This window comes from Pinus tabuliformis, chromosome 6 (genome assembly GCF_031772625.1).
Source record: "Pinus tabuliformis cultivar Carrire ecotype Pingquan chromosome 6, CPIR1, whole genome shotgun sequence".
NCBI lineage: Eukaryota > Viridiplantae > Streptophyta > Pinopsida > Pinales > Pinaceae > Pinus > Pinus tabuliformis.
The window spans coordinates 461,115,269-461,133,663 of record NC_142292.1 but is presented as its reverse complement, the minus strand read 5'-3'; positions in this window follow the sequence as shown (position 1 = coordinate 461,133,663).

Here is an 18,395-nt window from a genome sequence, read left to right as displayed (position 1 = left end):
CACACAACCCAGCATTCAGATCCATTGCTATGGATCCCCTTCCGGGGGGGCACATGGAGCCTCCCCCCAACGGCATCAGTGAGATACGGATTCACAATGAGATTGAAAGGGATTTTGACATGACAGAGCCCATCATCACTGCAAAGAAAACTGGCCCAATAGAGCAAGGGAAACAAAAATTACCACGTGACACGGAGGTACTGCCTTGACTCAGTAGCAAGACAATCCGACATTGAACAGCGAGATCCCCAAAGCCACCTCGGCCACCTGCAAACCTATTGTAGCAGAGTGACCCAAGATAGAACTACCTGGTCACTGGATCAATTCCCAAATCTAATTTATGAAGGACCACGCTCTCATAGGGAAATTTATTGGCTTCTCACTGACAGAGAAAGCTCTGTAGGGCTGGGTTGCAACCAAATGGAAACCCAAAGGAAATGTAACCCTACAACTTGGACCCAAAGGTTTCTTTACGACTATCTTCAATTGCATAGAAGAATGTAATAGAGTCCTAGATGACGGTCTCTATTTCTTCAACTCCGCAAGCTTGTATCTTAGAGACTGGATAGAAAGATTCAATCCGGAGAGAGAGGATTTCAGTTGGGCGCCTATTTGGATCCACCTGTACTCCCTTACATTAGAATACTGGTATGAAGAATCTCTAAAAGACATTGGAAATGGTTTGGGCGACTTCATAAAGATAGCCGAAGAAACGAAACTAAAAAGGTACACTTCCTATGCTCACATCTGTGTTTACATGCATCTAGACAGGGCACTTCCAGACTCGGTAAGTCTATATCACGATTATTTTGAAGGGATTCAGACAATAGACTATGAACATGTCCTTTTAGATGTAGAAAATGCCATGCAATTAGTCATCTTTTCTGTGACTGCCCCCTAAACGTAAACCCCAATACTAATACCACCTCTGAAAAAACTGATGAGGAAGGATTCACTAAAGTCAACACCCAGAAAAAGCACCACAAAAAATCTGCTTCAGGATCCAAAAATCCCACAGCCAACTCATCCCTACCCTCCACTAGCAACAACTTTGATATCTTAGCTCAATCATCTTTAAAGGACTCTGAACCCTCCACCCACATCGAAGATATACTCAAGCCATCCTTGGTAATTTAGCCCTCAGTTACTAGGATAGACCCAAAGCCATCTTAGACCCTGACAAGCCCAACATCCAAGCCCACCAAGGAATCCAAATCAAGGTACAATGGAATGGAAATGGATATCTCTCACCAAGAAACAATTCATTCAAATGACTTAATAGAAGGAAGCAGTTAGCCCAAACATATGGAAGAGGAACTTGAAAGTATTGAAATTGGGGATCTGGATATATTCAGTCTTGAGCAAGCTTGCAGAAGGAAAGAGTTTGATAAAATCCCGGATAGACAACTAGAAAGTTTGGAGGTAATCCTCTCTAGAGCACATCAGCAGCGAACTCTAGGGATTCAACCGGGCAGTCAATGGGATGGGAAAAACCTCCCCAAAGATACCAAGAAATGAGGAAGAAAGATAGATCTGCAAAGAACCATCATCATCAGGGAAATGTTGGTGGAGTTAGGAAGATATTCCAAGTTAACAAAGTACTACAGGCCACTACCCAATCTTGAAACATGAAGCTCACATCTTGGAACTTAAGAGGGTTAAACAGCCTTGTGAAGTACAGAATGATCAAAAACATGATACAGCAGGAGAAACCTCACATTTTCTTCATGCAAGAAACAAAATGTAACAGTAATACCATCGGCACCATTCTCGTAAAAGCCTGGCCAGGAAGCTAGTCAGTGGAAGTGGACGCTTCAGGAGCTTCAGGGGGACTGGCAATAGCATGGGATACAGAAGCTATTTCGCTCGCTAATCTTCATGTGAATCATAATCTCATTCAAGCAACTTTTCATATTATCGAGACCAATATTCATGGACATCTCACCAATGTTTATTTCCCTCAGGATGCTTCGAACTAACTGGCATTATAGAGCACAATTCCAATGATCAATTCCACCAGAGCCCATTCTCTCTAGATTGCATGGGATGACTTCAATATGATCACTAAGCTTGAAGAAAAGAATGGAGGCTGGGTCAGACTAGATATGGAAAGCAGCTACTTCAAGGACTTCATACAAAATAATTGGCTCATCGATCTGCCTTTTAACAATGGAATTTACACCTGGAACAATAAAAGATCAGGCTCATAGCAAATTTCCTCGAGGCTGGATCGCTTCTTGTTATCTGAAAATGCAATTCATGTAGGAGGAGATTTTACTGCCTCAATCTTGCCACTTTCGGGGTCATATCACTGTCCCATATCTTTGTAATTGCAAAGACCTGACAACTCCACAAGGAGACCCTTCCACTTTGAAGAATTTTGGCTTACCCGCCCGGATTTCAGTAATATGTTCACCTCTGTTTGGAAAAGTTTCAAACCCCCAGAAGGATAAAAAATGTATCAATTTCAACAATGGCTTAAATATCTCAAAGCACATATCAAGCAATGGAATCAAATGACCTTTGGAAATATCTTTCAAGCCCAAAGAGCTTTAGCACAAGAAATTATGGAAATTCAGCAAAAAATAATAAATGACGGAAGGATAGAAACTTTGATCGAAAAAGAACAAAACCTACAAAAGCAATTGGATGAAAGAAGAAAGCAAGAAGAGATCCTCAGGAGGCAGAAATCCAGAGTAAAATGGCTGAAAGATGGAGAGTCGAACACAAAATTCTTTCACCGCACCACCATTCAAAGAAGAATGCACAACAACATCTCACAAATTTAGAATCAGTAAGGAGCAAGGATGGAACAACACCAGGATATTGAAAGAGAAATCAACAGACAAGCAACAATAGAAAGGATTCTCCAACATATCCCTAAAATTATCACGGAAGAACATAATCAATTACTCCTTAGCCCGATTACTCTATTGGAAGTTGAAACAGCAATGAATCAACTCAAAGAGGGGAAAGCTCCGGGACCAGATGGATTTACCTCCAACTTCTTTCATAAATTCTGGGATCTCATCAAAGTGGATGTTTTCCAAGTTGTGGAAGAATCTATAACTTTACATTGGATGCTTCGATCTCTAAATGCCACCTTTATTGCACTCATACCTAAAGAAGAGCATTCTATGACTCCAGACAAATTTAGGCCAATAGCTCTTTGCAATGTTATCTACAAAGTCATAACCAAAGTAATAGCCTCTCGCCTGAAACCACTGCTTTCCCTACTAATTTCATCAGAACAATCGGGATACGTAGAAGGAAGGAAAATTATTGATGGCATCATCCTCACTCATGAGATCATCCATTATTTAAAGCACAACAAAAAAGCAGGTATGCTTCTCAAAATTTATCTCTCAAAAGCTTTTGACAAATTAAGCTAGATTTGCATGCAAAGAATGCTTAATGCCTTTGGTTTCTCTCCTACCTGGTTCAGATGGGTTATGAGTTTGGTCTCCTCTATATTTTTCTCCATTTTAGTAAATGGTATTCCCTCTCGTCCTTTCCACCCCTCAAGATGCATTCGCCAAGGAGACCCTCTATCTCTCTTTCTTTTTGTGTTAATGGCTGAAGGGCTAGGTCGTCTAATAAAGAATTCTCTTTATACGCAGCAGATCAGAGGCATCTCTATCCATGAATCCCCAGCGATCACTCATCAACAATTTGTAGATGACAACATGTTGTTTGGGCACCCTTCAGTTCAAGAAGCTTTTAAATTCAAATCTCTGCTTGATGAATACTCGGAAGCTTCTGGAGCCCGCACCAATACTACAAAATCCCAAATTTTCTTTTTTTCACACCCCCCATCCACTCAATCCTCTATATCTCTCATCCTTGGATTCTATAAAGTCTCTCTTCCCTCAAAGTATTTAGGTGCCCAATTGACTGATTCAGCTATTAAACATGCCTCATGGCATTTGCTCCTCGAAAAGCTTGAAGCTCGCCTTTCCTCCTAGACCTATAGAGCCCTTAATATGGCCAGTCGTATGGCATTGGTTAAGGTCATTTTACAATCGATGCTTCTTTATCTTTTCTCTGTGTTAGCAACACCAAAATGGGTGCTTAAAAGAATCAAAAACTTGCAACGTAACTTTCTATGGGGATCCTCAGGCCAAAATAGAAAATGGGCATTGGTTAAATGGACGATAGTTTGCCTTCCTAAAAAATATGGAGGGGCGGGTCTCTGTGATCCTCAACATAGCAATGCTGTTATGGGAGCAAGGATATGGTGGAAATGGCTATCAGCGCCACACACACCTTGGGCAACACTATGGACTGCCAAATATGCAAATAACAGGCCGCCAAACGAATTAATCAGACTTCTTCCCACTGAAAAGGGATCACTAATCTGGAATGCAGCAAAACAACATAGCAACATGATACAGAAGCACAGTTTTTGGGAAATCAGAGAAGGCAGTAATGCTAGGTTCTGGGTGGACTCCTAGCAACAAAGACCACGGCTCAACAATTTATTTAAACCTCCACATACAGAGGATTGGGAAATGCAACAGGAGGAAACAGTCAATCAACATTGGACTCCAGGCCTCAATCAGGGATATAGGCAATGGCTAAATGCGGCACAAATAATTCGACAAGGAACAGAGCAAATCCATAATGAGCTTGACACAGAACTCATGAACAGGAAAATCCAATTCTCAGACAAGAAGGATATCCTATGATGGGGATACACACCATGTGGGACTTTCACTACAAAGGAGGCATACAATCTCTTGATTGGTTATCGGGATGGAAAAGACCCAATATTGGACAAAATCTGGTCTTCGTTTATTTGGCCCAAAATCTCAACGTTTCTCTGGCTGCTATGTCAAAAAAGAATTCTTAGATGGGACAATATAAGGAAGAAAAGATTCCATGGGCCCTCTCGATGCCCCAACTGTAACCAACAGGAAGAGACAATCTAGCATCTCATGGACACATGCCATCTTGCCAATAAACTATGGGAAAAAATTTAATTCAGATGTCAAAAGAGGGGCAGAGTAATAGAGGATATCACAAACACCATTAGAAACTAGACAATAGATCCTTACAAGAGCAGGTCGCTAAACTCTCTATGGAAAATTATTCCAGGCCTACTTGTATGGACTTTATGGAAAGAAAGAAGTAGGTGCATTTTTAAGAATCAATGTACTCCTCTAGATATCATATATCATAATTTTTGCAACAATCTTCAGAAGACCTTGGCCCTTCAAAATTTGCATGAAGAGGACTTACCTACCCTTCCTCAAGAGAAGAACATATGGGAGAATTGGCATCTTTGTATTTCCTAGACCCACGAGCACTCTAGCGACATCTCTCAAATATTCCAATGCTCCAAGTCAATGGCAACCTCCTTCCCAAGGAATGATACAATTAAATTTTGATGGAGCCTCTAAAGGCAACCCAAGTAAGGTAGGCTATGGAGGAATCTTCAGGGATCATGAAGGCATACCTCTCTTGATTTTCTATGGATCAATAGGATGGCACACAAACAAATTAGCGGAATTAGAAGGACTATGGCAGGGACTATGCTTAGCTCAGAATCATGGTTTTTTTCCTATAATAATTGAAGGAGACTCACAAATCCTTATCACCATAGTCAATCACATCCTGCAAGGTACACGTGCCCATAAGGTAGCCAACAGCTGGAGATTAGTGGCAGGTTTAGATCTCATTTAAAGATGGCTCTTAACCAATAGAGAAATCACATTCCAACATATCAAAAGGGAAGGCAATAAAATGGCGGATCTCCTGGCAAATCTATGGGTGGATAGCGATCGAGTTCTAAATGTTGTCTCGCTTGACATTTTAAATGACAGCTCTCCTTTATAGGAATGCATCAATCTGGTGCAGAGAGATGCAGAACTCTCGAATGTGGGTGATCAATAGCACTGGTACAATGCAACTCATCAGGGCTGGCAAGTGGTGTGGCCACATGGCCACCCACACTACAACCAAGACGCCCACCACACAATTAAAGGCATTTTAATGTTGTCTGAAAGCGGAAAAATTTAATGTTGGGTGAAGGCCGGAGATACCTCACTCTAATCCATAAGATGGAGAATTCGGATCGCCTTCCCCCCATTATGCCTCCTCTGGCCTGTAACTGCCTCCCTGCTATTGCCAAGCCGAGCTCTCGAAGGACTATGGGGCGAAGGTGCCAGATCCTCTATTGCATTGAAATGGTCGAAGGTTCCCACTTCTCGCACAACCTGTTCTGCTGTTTTAGAGCTGCTACTTCGGCCCTGAATTCTTCTTCTGGTAATCAAATTCCCCACTCTCCTACCTCCACGAACCATTCCATCCCTCCTCCTGCTCCTCCAAGCACCTGTTGAACCAATACTTACCAGGAAAATATGCCTTGTTTACAGCACAAGATGAGATGTAGAAGGGATAGCAGCAGAGGCAGAGCCACTCGCCATCCCTCGCCGTCCCTCTCTGACTCTACTCCTGTGGATTGCTCCTCGCCCTCATCTACTGCTCATTGCAGTGGCTGGGGGCATGCCCATATGGTCGGCTATAGGCATGATGAGGAAGCCCAACAACCTTCTGATGTCTCTGTCCTGACGATGAATCCCTGACATTCTACCCAGTTCTAGTTTCGATGCACTTTGGAGCGCCCGTGTATTATTGCTACCATTTCTGTTGCCTTAAGAGAGGAGCCATTGAGCACTATTGTCCCATCACGCATCATTCAGGACAGGACCAACACCAGCAAGCGAAAAACTCATGGTAGCAACTCAGGGACTCGCAGAACTCATGGTGAAGCTCTGAACCAGACGGACGCAACTCAGGTACACAACACTCCAGGCGGCAATGCGAAGATGGAAGCCACGATGAGCACTCCAGGCGGCAATGCGAAGATGGAAGCCACGATGAGCACTCCAGGCGGCAATGCGAAGATGGAAGCCACGACGAGCAGACAATAGCAAGATGAAGAAGATATGGATGCCTACAGGTGTCTCATTGTGGAGGAACCTCTGCCACCTGCTGACACCTAGCAGGCCAAGGTCTCTTTTCAGGTTTTTTAGTCACCCGGTCACCATCTTAGGGGTACTTTTTGAAGTTTTTTTTGTTGTAATTTTTGTCAATTGGGGTCAATTTTGTTTTGTTTGGTTCAAAAAAATTCTCTACAAGGTTATTGCAGGCTGGTTCCCCTGCATGGGTAGCTCATACAGTGAATTTTGGATTGGTTTCCCCTTGAGGGTAGTCTTTTTTCAATTACTGTCTATTAAAACATGGTAAAATCTGAGACAGGTTCTGCAGAGGCCAGTGCCTCCATGTATTATTATTTTTTGTTCCATTAATAGATTTAGTCTTATTTAGAAAAAAAAAAAAAAAACTATATATTAAGTTTTTCTAATTTATTTTTAATACCACATTCAAGAAGTGATAAAGCAATTCCATAATTTCGCTATATAATAACTTTCGTTTTCATTATTCCTCACATCACAACAAGACTTCTCGAGGTTTCGTTAAAATGCTTGGAGCGATTTTGTGGAGAAGCTACATTGTCATAGACAACACATTAAACGAGAGATTGTCACATTTCAAAAGTTATCTTCCCTTCTACTTTGACCATTCAACGAGGAATTTGGGGAAAATAGGTTGTTATATGTTGACAATTCACTTTTTTTTTTAATTTATTTTCTTTGTCTTGGGGGGGAACTCAATTTATTAATTTGAAATTTAGGAAATTGTTGAAATAAGGTAGAATTAAGTTCAAATCCTACTGAGTATAGGTCTTAAACCCACATAGGTTTACTAGTAGTAGCGGCCCCTTGGCAAGTAGTGGGCCGAGGGGCAAATGTAAAAAAAAAAAAAAAAATATGAAGGAATGGGTTTTTTTTGGTATCTTGGGTGAACCTAATAAAACACTTGACATGGGTGCCGGTGTGCATGTTTTTGGTGTTTTTTAGTTTTAAATTTTTTTTTTTGTTTTGTTTGTTTACTTAAGATATTGGTTTTTTTGTATATATATATATATATATATATATATATATATATATATATATATATATATATATATATATATATATATATATATATATATATATATATATATATATATATATATATATATATATATATATATATATATATATATATATATATATATATATATATATATATATTGATTGTAGGAAAATGGCATCAAGGAAGGTTTTTGTGAATCTTTCTGGACCAAAGACAATAATTACATCATCTAGAACTGCAAGTGGACCCTCAGAAAATACTATTGAATGAACCTGAACTGAGATAATGACTAAAAATCTATCAAGTGGCTCCTCAAAGGAAAAGAAGTTGATTTCATACTGGAATAAATCACAAGAAGTGAAGCATACAAAAATTGCATGGTATCTGAAAGATAGAGAAGGCGAAGAAGATCTGCAGATATATCTATATGTTGGTATGATTTACGATGGTGGAAGTTATGAGGTGCTGGGAAAAGTACAAGACATATGTTTGATGTTGGATACTGAAGTTGTTTATGTACTTACAAAATTGGTCACATAAGAAGATTAGATATCATTTTCATTTTTCGATGTATGACATGACGGAAGATTCTACAAGGATATGTAAACAAATTGTAAATGACATTGTGCAAAATATTGTAAGTATTCTTATTTATGTTTATGCATTTCCGTTATTGTATCTATATCATTATGTTTTTTATAACTTAGTTATTATTGACATATTAAATTTTGTTTGATAAAATTTTACTGAGGGTCTTTCAATTATGTTGGGGGAAGCTTATTTTATAGAGCGGGTGTCCACTCAATTTCAGAAGAAGATATGAGAAACAAGAAAAATTATTTACTTCATGATGCTACAAGACTACATACAAGGGATCAAAAAAGAATTCCTATAGTGGATCAATCTAGTAAAGCTAGACATGTTACTTTTGAAGATTAGGAAGTTGAAGCTGAAGCAAAAGGATATGCTGTCATTACTATGAATGAGATTAGAATTAATGTTGGAAAGGAGAAGAGACATAAAATACCAAAAGAAAAATGCTCAAGAATGTCTCGCTTCTAGTTGATGATGAGGAGATTTCTTATGTAAAATAAAATATGATAACCGATAAGAGGAAGAATTAAAAGTTGATCATTTTGAAAAAATCATGGGAAGCGGTGAAGATCCTAGTGAAAAATAAAAAGGAAACAGGGAAATCATTACACCATGAGCTGATTTAGAGGATGCAATTATTAAAACAAAATAAATTTCATTTGGCATCAGTTGATGAAGACAAGCTTAATTGAGGGCGGTCGTACATTTCAACTTAATGTCAGCCAAATCTATAAGCCAAATGAAGGAGAATTTAAATATCAAATAAGAAAGACACACTACATGAATGTTCACAAATTGAAAACATTGATGAGGTACGATCCATATGCGAATGTGGTTGGTTATGTGCTTCTTGTTTATCCAATTCAAGTTCCCAAAAAAAAACATTTGATAAGTCAAGATGCTTTGAATATAGATATTATGTACTTGGGGGGAACCATTATGTAGAAGCTCAAAGGAAACTGATGGAGGAATATCCCAATAACCCATGTTTTGAAATAGTGAAATGTATCATTTGTGTTAGTTTAACAGATACAAAAGCAAAGTTATTGGCATGTGATCATAATACAGATATTGAGTATAGGATGTCTATAAATTTCATCCAAAAGGTTAGATTTATTCATAATGAATTTGAAGAAAAATGTGGTGGGGATAAGACAAAGGTTAGTCTAGCCTTTCAGAAGGAATGTTGTATGGAAATAGGTTACCAAATTGAGAACAAAATCAACTCGAAAGGTGGAAAAGTAAATTATGATATATTTAGAGGTATGGATAACATTTTCCAGTTGGAATTTAGAACTAGAGAGATATGGGAATCGATTAATGATATTTTTGACATGTGGGAGAATATTGGCATAAAAAACTAGTAGGTCAAAAAGTCTAAGCCATTGATACGTACCCGCAATAAATCAGGTCTTGAAACGAAGCTCCTTCCAAAAGATATGACAATCACACCTTGGAGAGTAATGCAAGGAGTGAAGGTTAAAAAACGTGTCAAAGCAATATTATCTCGTGCGAAGTCAAGTGAATTATCATTGGAATAAATGTTTGACAAATATCAAAAGTAAGTTTGTTGAATTATTTTAACATATTTATGGATCATAAGTTTCTTTCAAATATAACATATTTTTGTTGGTAGTATTTTTTATACATATCATTATATTACCATTTTTAACTTTATTTATTCAATCACAAGGTTTATGTGAGAATACAAGAACAAATGGTTAAATTGTTCAATGAAGATAGTTGGGATGTTGTTGTACGCAACTACCCAGATTCAAGTTCTACATCAACACTAAAAGATTTTTATCTTTCATTTAAAAAGGTATGTTGATTTATACATTCATTTTTATTCATATGTATAGTAATTTTATTTTATAACTTATACATATATTTGTTTATTTCATTAAATATTAAGAAGGATGTAAATGGAGCACAAGATAGTTTCAGAAGCTCTATTGAAAAAATTAAGATGGAAAGGATGAGAAAGAAACATCTTAGTAATGTTGAACTTGATCCAGTCTTGCTCAATTAATTTAGAATGAGATTTTTAGGCATAATAAACAACCTAAAATTTAATTGTCAATCCGGGAGTTCGTAAACATAGAGGCATAACACTAGAAATGCCAGAGAAAGACTCTAGCAACCTGCAAAACAAAACCCTAATTTGTCATGCAAACAACAATAATTATCCACTCCAATCCTGCAATCAAAATTATTCATTAAAAGTGAAACACTAATCTTTCAAAATCATTAACAACCTTCTAAGTTCTGGAAAATAGTGCATAAATTCTCAATTCAATTCCTACACTAGATTTGAAAATTTCATCAAAAGAAAAAGAACTTGATCAATCTGGACACTAGCTACTTCACTCATAGAATTATAAAGCAAACTAATATTTCAAACTAGATAAATAATCAAAATTCTCAAAACGACACAAGTCTCAATCCATTCAGTTCAAAAGCGTGCTTAAAATCAATCAAACAAATCTCCAACCATTCCTGCACTATATTGTGTTTTCACTCTCTTTGCAAAAAGTGTATGGCACTCTGGTGTACAAATCAAATGTGTAAACATGCATAATAGGAAAACCACACTCTATTATATCTTCTCAAACCAAAAGGTATCAAAAATCAAAGGTCTAAAACTATACCTAGGAGAATGTTCTGCAAGAGGAAGAAAATGAAACCAACAATAAATCAATTCTTAATAGCCTTCTCACACTAGTTCATTTGAATCATTAAATATTCCTATTCCACTCTTGCAAAATCAACCACAAAGTGTAATCGATTGCACTCACTGACCATTCACACTATATTCAAATGAACTTTCACAGCTTCACCAAGTCATATATAAAGAATACAGTCACCTTTAGGGAAGATCTCACAAACCCGGAAAATATATTAATGGAACAAGGTTTTAAGTAATAGAGTGTTTCATGAACCAATGTTAAATCTCAGTTTCCTTAAAAATCCTCTTGATTTCAAGGCTTACCGAAATACAAAGGGAAACCATAAGTTGAATTATCATTGTAACCAAATCTGAAAGGAATAAATAAGTGATTTCAAGAATCGATTTGCACACAACTTAACCCAAACTAAAATTACAAAATGTATGCAATGGACCCTTCTCAAATATAAGCTATGAATAATTTGAATCACACACAGTTCATACATTTGAAATGTAAACAAAGTATTTGGAAAGAAAAGAAAGAATGTTGAACAAGTCACACAAGAATATAATATTCAATCAATAAATATGCACACCAGAATGATCTATTTCAAAAACCACACAATACTATATAACAGAGGTGTGGTAAGCTAGATTGGTTGGGCCCAAACCAACCAACTTGCACCCTCTTTAAATAAATATTAAATTACAGACCAAGGAGAAGCATAACAAAATGTGACAAAAATTAAAATGAAACTTGGCATTGACGCTTGTTATTAATTGAAATCTCAATCCTTATATATCTAGATCTCAATAGTCCAGCTCCAAATCAATATGAGGAAGGGGAAGAACCCCAACACTCATTTCAGTAGCATGAGAGTACAAAGAATGGTTTTTTGTCCCCCTTTATAGAGCCATGATTTGGCTTTTATATACTTTTAAAATGACATGACAAGTTTTAAACAAGCCAAACCAAGAAAAAACTAAATGAGAGGGGATCGTAACAACTTCCCATCCAAAGGAGTTCTATTACAATCAATTTCTAATAAAGCAGACATGAATTTGATATGAAATTTCCATTTTTTTACAAATCTAGAAAAGTTACTAGAATTCTAGAAAAACAATATCTTTTTATAAAACTACCACAAAGAACCTCGTGTAAGTTTTAAACCATTTCAAATATTTGGAAACGGTTTTGGTTCTAGACAATCTTTTATACTAGTAAAAAACCCATCTGCTTAGATTTCCAAGATTCTCCTCCATATTCATTCAAATCAAGGTCAAACTTGGAAGTTTAGAAACTGGGCGAATTTTGAGCAAATTTGTTGATTTGCTTCTAGAGACCCACACGTGTGGCTTGGGTGCAATCCAACTCATCAGAAGGTGTTAGAACATCATTTTTAACAAAAACCTTCCTCGGGTTTCCCCGAAAACGTGCCGAGATGTCGAAGCTCCAAATTGGTGACTCTCTAGTGCAGGAATGTTGCTCTTTAGTGCTAGAACAGGTCAATGAAAGATACGTGCACCTATGATTGTCAAAAAGGATCCAAGATAATTCCAGACACATGTTTAAACTACCAGCTAGCATTTTCCTCCGTGGAAAGCTTGAATGATGAATTAGCTGACATATGCCTCCATTTTGGTGTAAGATCTCTACGGAGTGCAGGACCTGCATTAACAACATTAACGAACATCAAACCTAAGAAATGCATATAGAGAAGGTATTAAATGAAAACCAAATGTAGATCTTCTCTGTTGCATCAAAATAATATATAAGTGTAACATAAAGGTTCATAAACTAGTAAAACAAGGGAATAAGTGAGGCATCAAATGGGAAAAAGGATGCATTAGATACAACAATTTTGAGGCCTAACATCCCCCCATGCCGATCATCTTGCATGTCCTCATGAAAGAAAATCAACTGCTATACTGATGTTCCCTTGCAAAAACCCAGAATTGAAACATAAATGTTCCTGCACTCATAATATTTTTCCTTGCTAGATTTGACTAATTTGATAGAAAAATGCCTTCTAGTCCATATTTATTAATTAAGACTTATCAAAAGAAAATAAAATGCAAAGGATACCATAGGAATGCTAAAAATTTCATTACTGCAAGAAGAGTGTTATCATGAAATAGTCAACAATCAAAACTTCCTCAAAGCATCTCAAGAGCAGCCTTAGTCAGTAGGTCTTCACTTTCAATAGCCTCATTATTATAAATAAAAGTGACATTATTTGGAAGCCAAGGCATTAAAATGGATGGAAAGAGGGAAAATAAATATGACAAAATGATACCTTCCCAGTATTACCATCTTACCATTACCCAAGTGTATAGTTGAAGCTTCCCTTGATCAAGCAAAGTGAATCACCTTCACTAAGGGTCCCACATCCTTGAAAACCTTCATATTTATGAAAGATAGAACTCCAAAGCACATTATTGAAATGATATTAAAGCCATTCTCAGAGAGATATGATAATGAATTCAGGGAAAGACAAAAACAACCAGGTAAATCATAGTGTAAATTTAACTTTAATACCATAGGCATGGCCCTACTGCCAGCAGGTGTCTATAGCCGCAACGGGGATGCTTTTAACTTAATGAAATTTCAATATCCCACCTAATAGATATAGATTCAAAGTCATTTAAAAGCATTTATTTTGATTTGGGAATTAACTGAAGGCCACTGTCCTCGCTTGGTAACCTGCGAATGACAATGCAATTCATAAGAGATGACAAGAATGAACAAGTCGGCTCATGAGGACACCTCTTATCTTTCAACTTTTCAACTCAAAGCCATTACCCTGGCTTGGTGACCAGTAGTAGTAATGTCATTCTTGTTAAGACCCATGATCATAGTAATTCAGCTCATAATGAAACCTCCTATGCCTCAATTAATTTGTTTATGTTAAAAAAAACCTCTAATTATGATCAACCTTAAATAGGTTACTTAATAGGTGGGGAGGCAAATTAGCTCCTTAAAAGCACAGGATGGCGTGAAAAGTTTTTAATTACTAATCTTTACTGGTTGGTCCTTCTACCCTAAAGACTAATTTTAAAGAAGATATCTTAGATAATGACTGAAATACTCCTCAAGTTGATCATGCTAGGGTTCTTATGAGTGCTTGTTATGGTTTTATAGGTGTGGTCCATCATAGGAGGCTTTTCATCCATACCTTCAAAGAGAACCTTGAAAATATTTCCTGGATGGAAGTATGTTAAGCTTATGAATGGAAAGTATGACAATAAAGATCCCCCTAACTGACCCAATGAATAATATCAACCAATAATCAAAGTCAATTTATAAAATATGAGGCATTAAGAGTGAATTTCTTCTGACAAGTCTTACCACAAGAGTGCATTATGATAGAAATTTCAATCGTTGTGCCCTAGGAATTTCAATTTCAAGAGTGTTGTTATAAAAAAATTATTCCAAATGGAATTTTTATTTATTTTTTCCATATTACCCTACCCTAATTTAAAGAGAGGAATATTTCCTTCAAGTGTAGGAATACTTCCAATGTAGCCACGTGCATAAAAAAATACTAAATATACTCACACTCAAGTTTAAAATGTAAACTTTAACGCATATCAAAGTATAAGAAATCAACTTACTTACTTGATATGGTACCAAGAGTTTTTGAATGATGAGGGAATGGGGTGTACTAACAATTGTTTGGAACTAGGGTTCAGTAGGACACACATATTCATGGTTCTCCAACTTGTATAGGTCTTCCACAGCTTGAAGTTTTCTCTCTTTAGATTGACAAGGATGGTTAAGGGAAACTCTAGGGTTTTCTTCTTTGTGAGCTTCAACAACAATTTTCGAACAAGTTCCAATCATATATTGCTTCTCTAATGGTTTATGGATTAAAGTTTCTTCCCGAGGTAAATGTTGTGCGGTAATAGAGGAATTTTCTGGATTCACTCCTCTCACCTCTCTAAAAGATATGACATTACATTTGATAGCGGAGCGAGTAGGAAAAATAGGTGTTTTAAATTGATGTGCAACTTAATTGTTGAAATTAGGGTTTGGTTGCACAAATGGTTGGGACCATAGAGAGGGATAACATGGTGGTACATTGGATGGGAATTGCAACTATTGTGGCTCAGGTAATGGAATTTGCATGGGGAATTTCCCTAGAGAGGAGGCTCCAAACCATCCTTGAGGCTGCAGGAATATCTGGCTTGAGGGAGAGGGCCATTGCATGAATATGGTGGGGTATTGAATCAAAGGAGGATTATAAGTCTTCCATGGAACTGTGGGGTTGTAGATGTGTTGAGGAACCTGTTGGGGACAATAAATATTACTCCAAGTATTAAATGATGATGATTTTTGAGTTATACCTGGCAGTCGATTTATTTCCTTAATTTATTCCTTAAATACCTGTTGAAACCCCGACAGTGATGGGAAATAATTTGTTGAATGATCCTCCTTACACTACTTCCATTCTTCCTGCAAATCATCCAATTGTAAATTTAGAAAAGATTTTATAGCTCCTATTTTTGTAGTAGATTCCAAAAATTGAGAAGAAAGTTCTCTAGAATTCTTACCGATCTTAGAGATTCCTCTTGAATAACTAATGCACAATTTACAAACATCATCATATGGTAAGTGAGAAACATCACCTGCTCCTATCAGATTTAAAGGTTCTAAAAATTTGTCTTTGATTCCTTTGAGTAGGAGTGTTTTCAAGGTCTCTTTTACCAAATTCTTCTGTTTTGATTTTTAGAGGTTGTATATAAATATTTTCCATTTTTTTTTATTCTAAAAATATCTTCACTGACTTGGCAGTAGTCTTGATATTTCTCCAAGAATACATTCTTCATGTCTTCCCATGTTTGAATGCGGTTCCCACCAAGGCTCATAAACCATCGGAGAGCTGCTCCTTTAAGAGTAAGAGGAAACACTTGCAACCTTTGAGAATTAGTACAATAACATATCCTCTACAGAGTACTTCAAACTCAAATAAGAATGTATTTGGGTCTTCATTTTCCAAACCCTGAAATTTTGGTAGTGTAGATGGGGGAATATCATGCGTTTGAGCCACTCCGATATCTTTGATAGGAAATTAAAAGTAACAATGTTTTCCATTTCTTACCAAAATAAAAGAGGTTCTCCATGTACTACTTCGAGACTCCTTGTTTGAATGTTCCTAGAAACTAATCAGTGAAATAGGTGCATTGAATGATTGATATTAGCCTCAAAACTCTTCATTGAAAAATGCCCCGAAATACCATTTCTTTGTCTTTACAAGCCAGTTGGTATATACTGTTAGAACATGGTTGAATAAATAAAGGGAGGGGTTCTTACAGCTCCCAAGAAATGAAAAAAGAAAAAAAATAATGCAGGAAAGAAACAAATTCAAAGAATAAATTCTAAGTAAATAAAATTTGCAAAAAATCTAGGTAAAGAGAAAACCAAATTGTAACAGGTTACCATGGTCAATCCCCTAAGTGCCTCCCCTACAACGACACCAAAATGTTGGGCGTAATAAACAACCTGACATTTAATTGTCAATCTGGGAGTTCGTAAACTTAGAGGCACAACATTGGAAATGCCAGAGAAAGACTCTAGCAACCTACAAAACAAAACCCTAATTTGTCCTGCAAAAAACAATAATTATCCACTCCAATCTTGCAATCAAACGTATTCATTAAAATTAAAACACTAATCTTTCAAAATCATTAACAATCTTCTAAGTCTTAGAAAATAGTGCATAAATTCTCAATTCAATTCCTACACTAGATTTGACAATTTCATTAAAAGAAAAAGAACTTGATCATTCTGGACACTAGCTACTTCACTCATAAAATTATCAGGCAAACTGAGATTTCAAACTAGATAAATAATCAAAATTCTTAAAAGGACACAAGTCTCAATCCATTTAGTTCAAAAGAGTGCTTAAAATCAATCAAACGAATCTTCAATCATTCCTGCACTACATTGACTTTTCACTCTCTGTGAAAAAAGTGTATGGCACTCTGGTGTACAAATCAAATGCATAAACTTGCATAACAGGAAAACCACACTCTATTCTATCTTCTCAAACCGAAAGGTATCAAAAATCAAAGGTCTAAAACTACACCTAAGAGAAAGTTCTGCAAGAGGAAGAAAATGAAACCAACAATAAATCAATTCTTAACAACCTTCTCACACTCCTTCATTTGAATCATCAAATATTCTTGTTCCACTCTTGCAAAATCAACCATAAAGTGTAATCGATTGCACTCATTGACCATTCACACTATATTCAAATGAACTTTCACACCTTCACCAAGTCATAAATAAAGAATACAATCACCTTTAGGGAAGATCTGACAAAGCTGGAACATATATTAATGGAACAAGGTTTTAAATAATAAAGTGTTTCATGAACCAATGTTAAATCTTAGTTTCCTTCAAAATCCTCTTGAACTCAAGGCTTACCGAAATACAAAGGGAAAACCATAAGTTGAATTATCATTGTAACCAAATCTGAAAGGAATAAATAAATGACTTCAAGAATCAATCTGCACACAACTTAACCCAAACTAAAATTACAAAATGTATGCAATGGACCCTTCTCAAATATAAGCTATGAATAATTTGAATCACACATAGTTCATACATTTGAAATGTAAACAGAGTATTTGGAAAGAAATGAAAGAATGTTGAACAAGTCACAAAGAATATAATATTCAACCAATAAATATGCACACAAGAATGATCTATTTCAAAAACCACACAATACCATTTAACAGAGGTGTGGAAAGTTGGATCGGTTGGGCTCAAACCAACCATCTTGCACCCTCTTTAAATAAATATTAAATTACAGACCAAGAAGAAGCATTAACAAAATGTAACAAAAATTAAAATGAAACTCGGCATTGATGCTTGTTATTAATTCAAATCTCATTCCTTATACATCTAGATCTCAATAGTCCATCTCCAAATAAATCAAAGTAAGGGGAAGAACCCCAACACATATTTCAGTAGCATGAGAGTACAAATAATGGTTTTCTGTCCCCCTTTATAGAGCCATGATTTGGATTCTATATAATTTTAAAATGACATGACAAGTTTTAAACAAGCCAAACCAAGCAAAAATTGAATGAGAGGGGATCGTAACAACTTCCCATCCAAAGGAGTTCTATTACAACCAATATC